At 46.2% G+C, this 12,707-nt stretch overlaps 1 non-coding gene across 1 annotated transcript in view; it reads right to left on the bottom strand.

The window, feature by feature from the left end:
- Positions 1-5,564, bottom strand: part of LOC102455312 (uncharacterized) — a 44,323-nt gene extending 38,759 nt beyond the window's left edge. The window contains exon 1 of the transcript XR_016349091.1: positions 5,355-5,564. This is a non-coding gene — a transcript (uncharacterized LOC102455312). The remainder of the gene's footprint in view (positions 1-5,354) is intronic.
- Positions 5,565-12,707: the final 7,143 nt, after the last annotated feature.

Here is a 12,707-nt window from a genome sequence, read left to right on the forward strand (position 1 = left end):
CTCTTCCTTGTGCTGTCTAGGGTTCTGGTCAGTCCATTGCAGAGACTGGAGCCTCCATTTTTCTCAAAGGAATATGCACCTTCATCCCTTAGTAGCAGGACACGACCATTCTTCTTTCTGCACCAGACCAGGCATTTTCTAATGCACTATAGATATACAACCCTGGTTAATGCAGGTTAATTGTAAATCAGAATATAGTATTAGCAATAGAGTTTTTTGACTCTTTATTATTAGGAGAAGACCAGAAGTGTTTTTTTTTTTCTTTTTAACATGTGTGGATTTTTGTTTTATTTGTATTCCACTTCCCTATTCTCTGCCTTAGAATATTAGGAAAATCAAGCCTTGACTTTTTGCATTTACTGGAAGGCTCTGCAGGCCCCAGAGAAAAGTCTGTGACGTTTCTCAAATCTGCAATGAGGGGGGAAAGGTTGTGGAATTTTTAATCAGTTTTTTTCTCCTGATTAAATAGTCTGAATGAATCACTTGTTCATAATAAAAACCAAAACAAAGTTCCAAATTCTCCCTTAGTATGATGTCTTAATCTTGTCACTGCTTGCACTCTTTCTCATTCTCTCTCAATGTCTCTCTCTCTCTCTGGGTATGTCTAGACTACATGCCACTGCCAACAGAGGCATGTAAAATAGGCTACCCAATATAGTCAATGAAACGGGAATTTAAATATCCCCGGCTTCATTAAAATAAAAATGGCCACCGCGTTGTGCAGGCTCTGCTGATCGTCGGCACAGCGGTGAGTCAAGACGTGGATTGGTCGACAGGGGAAGCCTTTGTTGACCGCTCCCTTATGCCTCGTGGAACAAGGTTTACAGGAACAGTCAACAAAAGCTTCCCCTATCAACTGATCCACGTCTTGACTCATGCACTGTGCTGATGATCAGCTGAGCCGGCACAATGTGGCGGCCATTTTTATTTTAATGAAGCCGGGGATATTTAAATGTAGTTAAGTGCAGAGGTTAGGTAAATAGCTTCACTGTTGAAGGTTTCTCTTGCTCTGATCTGAAGAATTCCCAGACATCCATTGGGATTTCTTTAACAAAACACCAGACCTTGATCTAGGTAAATACAACATGTGAGTAGCTTACCCCTTCCCACACACAGAATCCAATTAACAGCTACCTCTGTTCTGAGCGGCTTTCAACATAACTCCATTTCCACACAAAGGCAGATCCTGCCATACCTGTACTTAATTAAACTAGTAGATAACTAGCCCATTAGCATTCGTCCCACACCCACTCTCATTTCAAGCACTCTCAAAACACCACATTATCCAAATATCCACCCCCATTCATCCCACGCTCTCTGTGCCTCTCCTTCTGTGTAAACACCTCATTTGGGGAACATGTGCCCTCCCACACAGGGGCATTCAAGCTATGCCTGGGCTGGCAGACCAGAGCCACAGGAGCTAGCATTTACGGCCTAGCTGGGGAGCAATGCCATGTGTTCACTGAAATTCCCATTTCCCCAAGTAAACAGACCAGGACCCCGCCTTTCATTATTAAGTGTGGGGAGTTTTTAAAGGGCGCGGTTTCTTTGAAAGACATTAGCACAGCCTTTGTCCCCATGCCATCCAATCCCTTTAATACCTGGTCACCCAGTTCTAATGTTGCTTTTCCCCCCCTGCTCAAAGAAATCTCCCCCTTTCAAGCACCAGCTTCACACTATATCCCCCAACCAAGGGGTCAGCCTCTTTACCCACAAGTCCCCAGTATCCACATTCCCATACCAACCAATCACCCAGCTCCCTCAGGCTGTGTCGAGACTACAAAGTTCTATTGGTAAAAGATACGCAAATTGCGAACCTCAATTTGCATATCTTTTTCCACTTTTCTTCCAAAAGAGGCTTTTTTGACAATTGGCCTGTCTACACGGGGCCAAATATCAGAAAAAATGCCTCTTTCGGAACATCCCTTCTTCCTTGTAAAATGAGGTTTACAGGGATGCTGAAAAAACATGTCTGCTTTTCCGAATTTTTTTTTCTGGAAAAGCAGACGCTTTCTTTGGACATGGAAGAGCTTTTCCGGGATACCTCTGGTATCCCGGAAAAACTCTGCAGTCTAGACGTTGTAGTAAGTTGAGGGTCAGTAACATGGAGTCAGCAGGCCTGAATAGAGGCCTGTAACATGAAAACAGCAACAGGCCTAGCAATCTAGCGAGCAAGACTTTGGTTCAGTAACATAGGAGCCAAGAAAGAGGCCTTACTGATAACTGTGTGATTGTGTAAGTTAGGACACAGGGAGCCACCGAGAACAAACTGTAAGCCAAAGGGGGCGCACTAGGCACCTAAACTGTAGGTGTCATTGCCTAAACTTACAGAGTGCACAGTAGCTTAACTTTGACTGACTGCTGTTAATATCTGTTATATGGCAATAGGCCTGCCCGGTGTTGGTACCTTGTCAACGCGGGCCATAGTGCCCAGTGGTGTAACATTGTACTGATCTCTGTTACCAACTGGTAGAGCTTCGCATTTGACAATAGACCTGCTGGACTGATTTCAAACCTTGCCTGCATCTGTCATTTCCGGGGCCTCTCAGAGATCTCTTGTGTTGACCCAAGTGCACGGGGTCTAACATTCTAGATAAAGGGCGGGCTGATTGTTATGCACACAGCCAAAAGTTTATCATCACCAACGGAGTAGAGGTCCTGTCAGGAGCACGCCAGGACGACCCTGATCAGACGATGCTGATACTGACAATTCAGACCACTGAAGGTACCGAGGTACAAAGACACCAAGGTATGACAGACATACCCTCAGGCAGCAGCCCCCTGCTCCATGGTGGGGTCCCTCTCATTCCCAGGATGGCCCATGTCAGAGTTTGAGGCCTCAGTCCCCAAGGTTGCTACTGCCAATACCCATGGGCACTAGGGGTACGTCTACACTACATGGCTCCGTCGACAGATCCATGTATATTTGTTTATTGGGCAAAGGGAAATGAAGCGGCGATTTAAATAATCGCCGCTTCATTTAAATTTACATGGCTGTGTTCAGAGGGGTCCAAAATGCTGCAATACATCTGCTGGATCTGCATTTCTTACAGATTCATTCATTTTCTCCATTTCCTGTTTTTCACACTGCATCGTTTTGTATGGACTTTTTCAGGCTTTGTTTTTAAGCATTTCTCTTTGATCCGTCTGAGGACAGCAGGCCTTTCAAATCCAGAAATGATCTCCAGAAAGGAAATCTTTTTAGATATGAACAAGGATTTCAGGAGAGGTCATAATGGATCAGGTTCTCAGCTGTCATTAAGGTGAGTGTTACTACTAAAGAAATGTCATGGCTGAATCTGACTTCAGCTAGTTATTGGAAAATAGGGTCCTTCCATTAGTGACTATACTGAGTAATCAAATCCCCATTTTTGTAAGGCACATTCCCAAATAGGGGATTCCAAGACACAGAGTCTATTGCTAGTAAAGGTAGATATTGTAAAGTTCCTTACAATCATAAACTCTTAGGCTTTATCTACACTATGGCTAAGTCTAGACTGGCATGATTTTCCGCAAATGCTTTTAATGGAAAAGTTTTCCGTTGATAGCATTTGCGGAAAAGAGCGGAAAAGTGTCCGTGCCAATCTAGATGCGCTTTTCCGCAAAAAAGCCCCTATCGCCATTTTCGCGATCGGAGCTTTTTTGCGCAAAACAAATCTGAGCTGTCTACACTGGCCCTTCTGCACAAAAGCTTTGCACAAAAGGACTTTTTCCCGAACGGGAGCAGCATAGCATTTCTGCAAGAAGCACAGATTTCAGACAGTAGGAAGTAAGAGTTCTTGCAGAAATTCAAGCGGCCAGTGTAGACAGCTGGCAAGTTTTTCTGCAAAAGCAGCTGCTTTTGCGGAAAAACTTGCCAGTCTAGACACAGCCTATGAGTTTTGCCAAAAGAGATAATGTAAATGAAGTGCTGAGGAATATTTTCTCGTGCTTCATTTGCATACTCTCTTTTGGTCTGTTTTGCGCAAAGGAGAGGCATAAGGATCTTGCACAAAAAGAGGGGGTTGCGCAAAACGGCCACGGCCACACTGCTTGTTTTTGCACAAAAACAGACCAAAAGAGAGTATGCAAATGAAGCATGAGAAAATGCTCATCCATGCTTCATTTGCATTGCCTCTTTTAGCAAAACTCACAGCGTAGACAAAGCCATAGAGGATTAGGTTTGGAAGAGACCTCAGGAGGTCATTGAGTCCAACCCCCTGCCAAAAGCAGGACCAATCCCAACTACAGCATCTCAGCCAGGACTTTGTCAACTCAGGGCTTAAACATCTTTAGGAATGGCGATTCCATCAGCTGCTTAGGCAACCCATTGCAATACTCCACCACCATTCTAGTGAAATAGGTTTTCCTAATATCTAATGTAGACTTCCCCACTGAAACCTGAGACCTGTGCTTCTTGTTAAGTCAAGGAACTGCTAATGTAAATCAGAAATGTTAGAAAATCTTCCTTACTATCTTTTTGGATTTTAGAATTTTCCAGGTGTGGGGATAAAGGGAATTTCACCTCTTTTGTGTACCAAAATAAGTAAAGAAATATGATCACCTCACATGATCATCCCTGTTTCTCAATCCCTGCTCATAATCAAATCAGTCTTTCTCTAGCCTTGTGAGCAGGAGCTGTAGCATTTAATGTGTTGGCATACAATTATCATACAGTGTTCAACACAGCTTGCATTCCCCACAGCTGACAACATTCCAGCTGGGTCTATTCCAGCTGCTGAATAAAACCATAGATCTGCCTTAACTGCTGCCTCACCACCACCCTGATGACTGCACCTGGCTCCTCCCCATCATCTGCCAACCTCACTTATTGTCAAATTTGAGTTAACCTCACTATCGAGGGGTGCAGCCCTTTGGTTGGGAATTCCCTCTTTCTGCCCCTGGGTCTCAGTCTTTATATGTTTCCACCACTTGGGGGTCACTACGGCCCTACAGTACAGTCTTTACAGGTTCCCCTCTTGGAATACATACGGCCTTGTGGCCTAGTCCTCTGGCAGTCGGCCTTCCCCTCAGGGGCGGCCCATGAGCGTAGGCGAACTAGGCAGTTGCCTAAAGTGCCGCTGGCCCAGGCACTTGATGATGATGTCACAGCCATTGATGGCCGTGCAGGCGGGGGCACGGATTGCCGCTCCTGCTTCCCCTGCTTCAGAGTGCCTCAGCAGGGAAGGGGAGGATAGGGGGACCCGGGTCCTCCCACGCCACCAGGTCCCAGCCCAGGGCCCTATTGACAGTAGAGCGCTCCACTGCTTGCTCAGCCAGGGGGCTTTTCCCCTCAATCGGCCAAGCACTCCAGGAACTATCACTCCCTGCCCTGGGCTGCTTCCTGCCTCCCCGCAGTTCTCCTGCGGTCGTACCTCTCCCCTGTCTCCAGAGCCACGACTGTGGCCACGGCTGGGGCTGCGGCAGTTGCTGTTGAGGTTGTCATGGCTGTGGCGTTGGTTCCGGCTGCGGGGACTCCTCTGAGTGAGGAGCTGGCTCTGCAGGTCCTTCCCTTTCGGCCGTCAGCCCCAAGTGAGCCTCTTTTATAATGCGGCTCACCAGGGAGCATGTCTGGCAAGGCCGTGGGGGTGGGGCGCTCTCAGCCAGCTGGACCCTGCCCACAGGTTGATTTATAGTGCAGGGCTGGGCCGCCCCATCACACTCACCTTGACTTATTTTCAGAACCTACTGGAAGCTGGAGTGAACCTTGGCTGAAGTTAGAAGAGGATTCTGTCTCCCCGTGGCACCCACCCATCCTGCAGCAGCCTTCCTCAGTCAGTCTGATGGGGCGGGTGTCTAAATATTCCTTTGGTGTCCCTCCCAACAGCCTTTTGCTTCTCCTTTGCTTTGTGCTCTGTTGTTAAGGAAGGCCTCTTTGCTTACCATCCCCCCTTCTGGTATTTTGTGGTGACAGGACATTGCTCGGCTGATTTTCCAGAAAGTAGCTGGCAGCCTGCTCCTCCTCCCACCATTTTAGAGGTCTGGCTAGTCCTTCGTAGTGTGCATCTACACAGCAGAGTTATTTTGAAATAACTGATGTTATTTCTAAGTAACAATGTGAGCATCGACACAGCAATTCTGTTATTTCAAAAGAACAGACGGCTTATTCCAACCTCATTCCACGAGGAATAACCCCTCTTCTGAAATAGCTATTTCAAAATAGCGGTAGTGTGGACACGCCACTGCTACTATTTCTAAATAGCTCCTCTCCAGAGCCATTCCTAGTAATCACTCCCCAATACTTCCTTGAGCTCTAAAATGAGTTAGCACATCCACATTAGGGGAGCCTATCTTGGACTAATTTCGAGGCTTCCCAATAGTGTAGAAACCCTATTTCTAAATAAACTATTTTGGAGTATTTCTTCTGAAATAGCTTATTCCTAAATAAGTGTGCAGTTAGACATATCTGCAGAGGCCCTCAATTTCTTCTAAAGAATAGGACCCCCTCTTCCTTTAGCAGCAAGAAGTTGTATATTTTCTAAAAGTGCCGGGTCTGGCATTTTCCACCAAGTTGTAGATGTTTAATGCAAGTTAGTGTAGTATTTAAAAAGATAAAGTATTTGTTAATAATAAAAACAATAAACAGATTGTTTTAATTTCTTTCTTGATTCTTGTGGTGTTCAAACTGAACACGTGCACGCACACACACACACACACACACACACACACACACACACATGAATGACCATACATGGTCAAACCAAAGGTCCATCTAGCCCAATATCCTATCTTCTGATAGTGCCCCAGAGGGAATCATCAAGTGATCTATCCAGTCACACATTCACAGCTCCTGACAAACAGAGACTAGGGACACCTTCCCTGTCCATCCTGGCTAATAGCCATTGGTGGATCCATCCTCCATGAATCTATCTAGCTCTTTTGTAAACTCTATTAAAATCCTGGCCTTCACGCCAAGTATGAGTCTGTCTATCTGGTCCTATGGCATAAGGATGGAAATTTATCTGAAGATATCAAGAGTCATAAAATCCCAGTGGGAAACTATCCCAGTACAAAGGATTTGCAAGAAAGGAATCCAAGGGAGGAGGGCTATGATGTGTGAGTGTTTCTTAACCAAAGAAAATGAGAGAGAGTGGGAGAGATTTGCTAAATGCCCTCACTTTTGGAGCAACAATGAGAAGTCCTGTGGCAATTTAGAGACTAAGGGTGTGTCTAGACTACAGGGTTTTGGTGACAAAAGTGGACTTTTGTCGACAAAACTATACCTGTGTCCACACTGCCTTTGAGTTATGTCGACATAACTCAGCAGTTTTGTCGACATATGTAAACCTCATTCTATGAGGAATAACGCCTTTTGTCGACAGAGTTCTGTTGATAGAAGGCATTATTGCATCTACACTGTCCTTTGCGTCCACACTGTTATGTCGACAAAGCAGCTTGCTTTGTCGACAGACCTGGATGTAGTCTAGACGCTCTTTGTCGACAAAAGCTTTGTCGACAGTATCTGGGACATGAAGGACATGAATTTGATGACTAACCGCACCCATGCGGTTAAAATAGGGTAAGATTTTCCCAGGGCTGCTCCCAGAATTTCAAAAACAGCAGAGGAAGCACATAGTGGACAATGATTTCTTTTCTCCAAACTAATTATATCCATTTCCTACAGACTTTGCCCATAAGGCTTGGATTCCTCCCTTTTATTATCTTTCTCACTTACATCTGCGTTGTTTCTTGTTTCTTTACATCCTTTTTATACAGTGGTGCCAAAAATGGATACCACATTCCCACTGAGACCAAATCGGTAACAAGTATAGCAGTAATATCACTGCATGTAACGTTAATGCTGTGCATCTGCTAATGAACCCCAACATTACATTTTTTTTTTCAGCATCATCTCACCTTTGACCGATGCTGAGTTTGTGGTCCATCACGCCTTTTCCAGATCTGTCTGAGCAGTGCTGTTGCCACGTCAGTTTCCCCCCATTCAAGTGTTCGTGTGTTTGGTTTTTCTTCTGTAAATGTACAACCTTGAAGTGTTGTTTGCTGAATTTCATTGTGTGCTCAACCTGCTGTGACTTTCTGGAAGGTCCTACAGGTCAAAATGCAATGCGGTTGATAGAGGGTAGCAGGAGGAATTCTTAGAGAGGTCACAAGTCCCTTTCCAAATGGGTTAGTTCACCAAATTTGTCCACGACATGGGTGATAACAAAAGATTTGAAAAGAAGGATACTGGTGTTCGAGAGGAGTTGTTTTGGAAAGATCCTGAGAATAGGATGGATGTAGAAAGTCACCAACAAGGAATGATATAGGAAGATACAGCCGAAAGAGAACCTACTGCAGAAGGTTATACAATGGAAGTTACAGCTATTCGAGACCTCAGAAGGCAGAGCTCTTGCTGCACAGTTGTTACCACCTAGCTCCTGAGTGAGAGGCCTGTCTGGTAGGGCTCAGACCTTTCAGCTGCAGGTGTTGCCTGCAGCCATTACCAGGGGCAGCTTTAAAGCCAGGAGGCCGCCCCTGGTGGCGGGCCGCTGCCGGCGGGCCACCCTCTTGGGGGAGTCCTTCAGGGGCAGGGGTGTATGCTGTGGTGGTAGATTGTAATTGCATGTGTGTTTGTGTGTGCTGGTGAGAGCAACACATTTGGTTGTGTGGTGGCCTATTCAGTCCCTGGAGAGAGCAGGGAGGGCAGGTGAGGGTTCTTGGTGAGAGGAAGTTCCCTTTAGCTACCCAAATTGAAGGTGTGTGTTTGTTCTGCTACCCATCCCACCCCCACCGCCAATATGTGGTTTAGCACAGATAGGGTGCCTAAGGAGGAGGGTCTCAGATGGCATCGTGGCAGTTGTGACAGGTAGAGGAAGATATGGAAGTAAGATCTGGACTGGCCAGCCAAGGGGAATGAGGTTTAGACAGTTATGTGCTATTCCTTTTTCCAGTTCTATTCCCAGCCTTAAAAATTTTGGGAACTTTAATACCTGGCCATCAGCCCTGAGGGTGCTGTTGCTCAATACCAGGTCAGTATCCCAGAAGACAGCTGTCATCCACGATTTAATTCTGAATGAAGGGGCTGACCTGGGTTGTATCACTGAGAGTGGAGGGAGGCCTTGACTTTTCCCAGTTGTGCCTGGCTGGGTTCTCGGTACAGCATCAGCCACAGCTTAATGGTCAGGGAGGTGGGGTGGCAATTGTCTATCGAGATACTATCTCACTGGCTAGGGTTGTGTTCCAACAAAGTGTCAAATTCGAGTGTCTGTACTTGATGTTGGGTGGCCGGGATAGGTTGGGTATGCTGCTTGTGTAGCGCCCACCTCACTCTATGGCAGATGCTCTGCTCGAGCTGGCCAACGTGGTCTCGGAGGTGGCATTGAGGCTTTTGGTCTTGGGGGACTTTAATATCCATGCTGAGGCTGTTCTGTCTGGTCCGGCCCAAGATTTTATGGATACCATGGCCACCCTAGGATTATCCCAAGAAATAACTGACCCAACACATGTTGCAGGTCATACGCTCGATTTGGTTTTTGGACTAAAGGTGATAGAGTTCTTGGGATAAGAGATGTGGCTACACTCCCTTTGTCATGGACTGATCACTACTTGGTCTGCTGACCTTCCCCTCCACAGAGGCGGAGGACCAATTAAGATGCTCTGTCCTCAGAGGCTGATGGATCTGGAGGGTTTTCTGAGGTCCCTGAGGGATTGTTCAGCCATTATGGCAAATAGTCCTGTAGATACCCTAATTGATATATGGAACACCGAGGTAGCCCAGGCAGTTGATATGATTGTTCCTAAGCGCCCTCTTCAGACCAGTCGAGCCACGTTTGCTCCCTGGTTTTCTAAGGAGCTGATGGCAGCAAAACAGTCTGTGCGACAGCAAGAACGCCGCTGGAGGAGAACTAGAGCTGAGTCTGATCAACTGCGGGTTAGAGCTGAACTGTGAGCTTACTCTGTGGCGGTGCTGACAGCGAAGAAAAGCTACTTCTCCACCCGTATCACGTCCGCACAATGCCATCCAGTGGAATTGTTTCGAGTAGTGTGGGGCCTGTTGCAGTCTGGCACTCGTGACAAAATAGAGGAGCCTTTGGCCCCTGGCTGAAATTTGTTTGCAAAACATTTTGCTAATAAGATTGCCCGCATCTGGTTGGATTTAGACTCTGGTTGCTGTGTAAGTGGGGCACAGAATGTGCTGAGTGCAACACCCAGTCTTTTTTCTCTGGATCAGTTTCAGCAGAGAGGATGTGGACAGGGTGCTTGGAGGAGTGTGACCAACCACGTGCTTACTTGACCCCTGCCCTTTATGGATTATTAAATCTAGCTGGGAAGGGATAACTGGCTGGGTCCAGGGGATTATTAATGCGTCTTTTAGATCTGGTATGGTTCCTGCTGCCTTGAAAGAGGCAGTGATAAAACCATTACTCAAGAAGACCTCTCTGGACCCACATGACTTAAATAACTATCGCCCAATTGCTAATAATCCCTTCTTGGGCAAGGTACTCGAGAGGGCGGTGGCATTGCAACTCCAAGCTTTCTTGGAAGAAACAGACTATTTAGATCAATTTCAGTCTGGCTTTAGGCCTGGTTTTGGAACTGAAACAGCCTTGGTTGCCCTGGTAGATGATTTACACCAGAAGATAGACAAGGGGAGTGCATCCTTATTGATTCTCCTAGACCTCTCAGTGGCTTTTGATACCATTGACCATGATATCCTTCTGGGACGCGTGGCGGAGTTGGGTATTGGAGGCACTGTTTTGCAATGGTTCCAGTCCTACCTGTCAGAATGCTTTCAGAAGGTGGAGCTAGCGGGCTTCTATTCGATCCCGTGGTGATTGTGCTATGGGGTCCCGCAAGATTCCATCTTGTCCCCTATGCTGTTTAATATCTACATGAAGCCGCTGGGAAAGGTCATAAGGAGTTTTGGAGGATGGTGCCACCAATATGCAGATGACACCCAACTCTATTTCCCTGTGACATTAGAACCAGGTGTGGCAATGACTGATCTAAATCGGTGTCTGGAGGCAGTGATGGTTTGGATGAAGTCAAAAAAGCTGAAGTTGAACCCAGATAAGACTGAGGTCCTGTGGATCAGGAGGCCATCTGTTCGTGAATGTGACATGGCACCTGTTCTAGACGGGGTTACTCTCCCCCTGAAAGAACAGGTACGCAGCTTGGGAGTCCTCCTGGACCCTGTTTTAACATTTGAAAATCAGATTTCTTCGGTGGCCAGGAGTGCCTTTGGGCAACTTTGTTTAATCCACCAGCTGCGACCCTTAGGGTGTGTCTAAACTACATGCCTCCGTCGACGGAGGCATGTAGATTAGCCAGATCTGCAGAGGGAAATGAAGCCGCGATTAAAATAATCGCGGCTTCATTTAAATTTAAATGGCTGCCCCGCTCTGCCGATCAGCTGTTTGTCGGCAGATCGGGGCAGTCTGGACGCGACGCGCCGACAAAGAAGCCTTTCTTGATCGGCACAGGTATGCCTCATGAAAGCAGGTTTACCTGTGCCGATCAAGAAAGGCTTGTTTGTCGGCGCGTCGCATCCAGACTGCCCCGATCTGCCGACAAACAGCTGATCGGCAGAGCGGGGCAGCCATTTAAATTTAAATGAAGCCGCGATTATTTTAATCGCGGCTTCATTTCCCTCTGCCGATCTGGCTAATCTACATGCCTCCGTCTACGGAGGCATGTAGTTTAGACACACCCTTACTGAACAAACATGCCTTGGCCACAGTGATCCATGCTCTTGTTACACCCCAACTGGATTACTGCAATGCACTTTATGTAAGGCTGCCTCTAAAGAGCCTTCAGAAACTTCAACTGGTCCGGAATGCGGCTGCTCGAGTCTTAACTAACACTAGTTATACGGAGCACATTATGCCAGTGCTTCGGCAGCTGCACTGACTTCCAGTATGTTTCCAGGCACAATTTAAGGTTTTAGTTATGACCTATAAAGCCATAAATGAGTTGGGTCCAGGGTATCTGAAGGACCGTCTTCTCCCATATGAACCTGCCCGGGGATTGAGGTCAGCTGGGAGGCTTTGCTTCATGTTTCCCCACTTGCAGAGATAAGATTAACATCTACGCGGAACAGGGCATTCTCAGCTTTTGTTCCCAGGCTGTGGAATTCTCTTCCTCGGGATATTCGCATGGCAACAACGCTAGTGTTGTTCCGGCGTCAGGCTAAAGCCACCCTTTTTACTTATGCTTTTATTAATGTTTGAGTCTGTATGTGTGTATTCCTCCTCTCTTATGTTTTTAGCTGGTTATGTCCCTCTGAGTTCTCATATTTTACATTCTCATATTTTAAATGTTTATATATATTTGTATTTTTGTTGTTGTTCTTGTAAGCTACCTTGAATATTTTAAATAGAAAGACGGGGTAACATATTTAAATAAATAATAAATAAATAAATATTTGGGAATATCTGCAAAATGAACGATGAGCGAAAAATAAAGACCCTGTTATTTGGCATAATAGATGGTCTGAATAGGAGAGGCAGATCCCACAGAGAATGGGTAGATGATATAGTAGATTGGTGCAGAGCTAGTCTACAGAAACTAAGCCACTCCGCACTGCACAGGGAAAGATGGAAGGAAATAGTGAGGGAGACATCAGACACCAATGGGCATTGAGCCCATGGTTGTTGATGATGATGCTGATGATGATTCTTGGGTGGTCTTATGGGACTGAAGCCCATTCTAGTTTGCAGACAATGAAAGGAGAAGTTCCTGGAAGGAGTCACGTGACTCTGTTCCCTATTGGTCAACCCAAGTCAGAA

The sequence above is a fragment of the Pelodiscus sinensis genome, chromosome 3, assembly GCF_052426305.1.
Source record: "Pelodiscus sinensis isolate ZL-2025 chromosome 3, ASM5242630v1, whole genome shotgun sequence".
Lineage (NCBI taxonomy): Eukaryota > Metazoa > Chordata > Testudines > Trionychidae > Pelodiscus > Pelodiscus sinensis.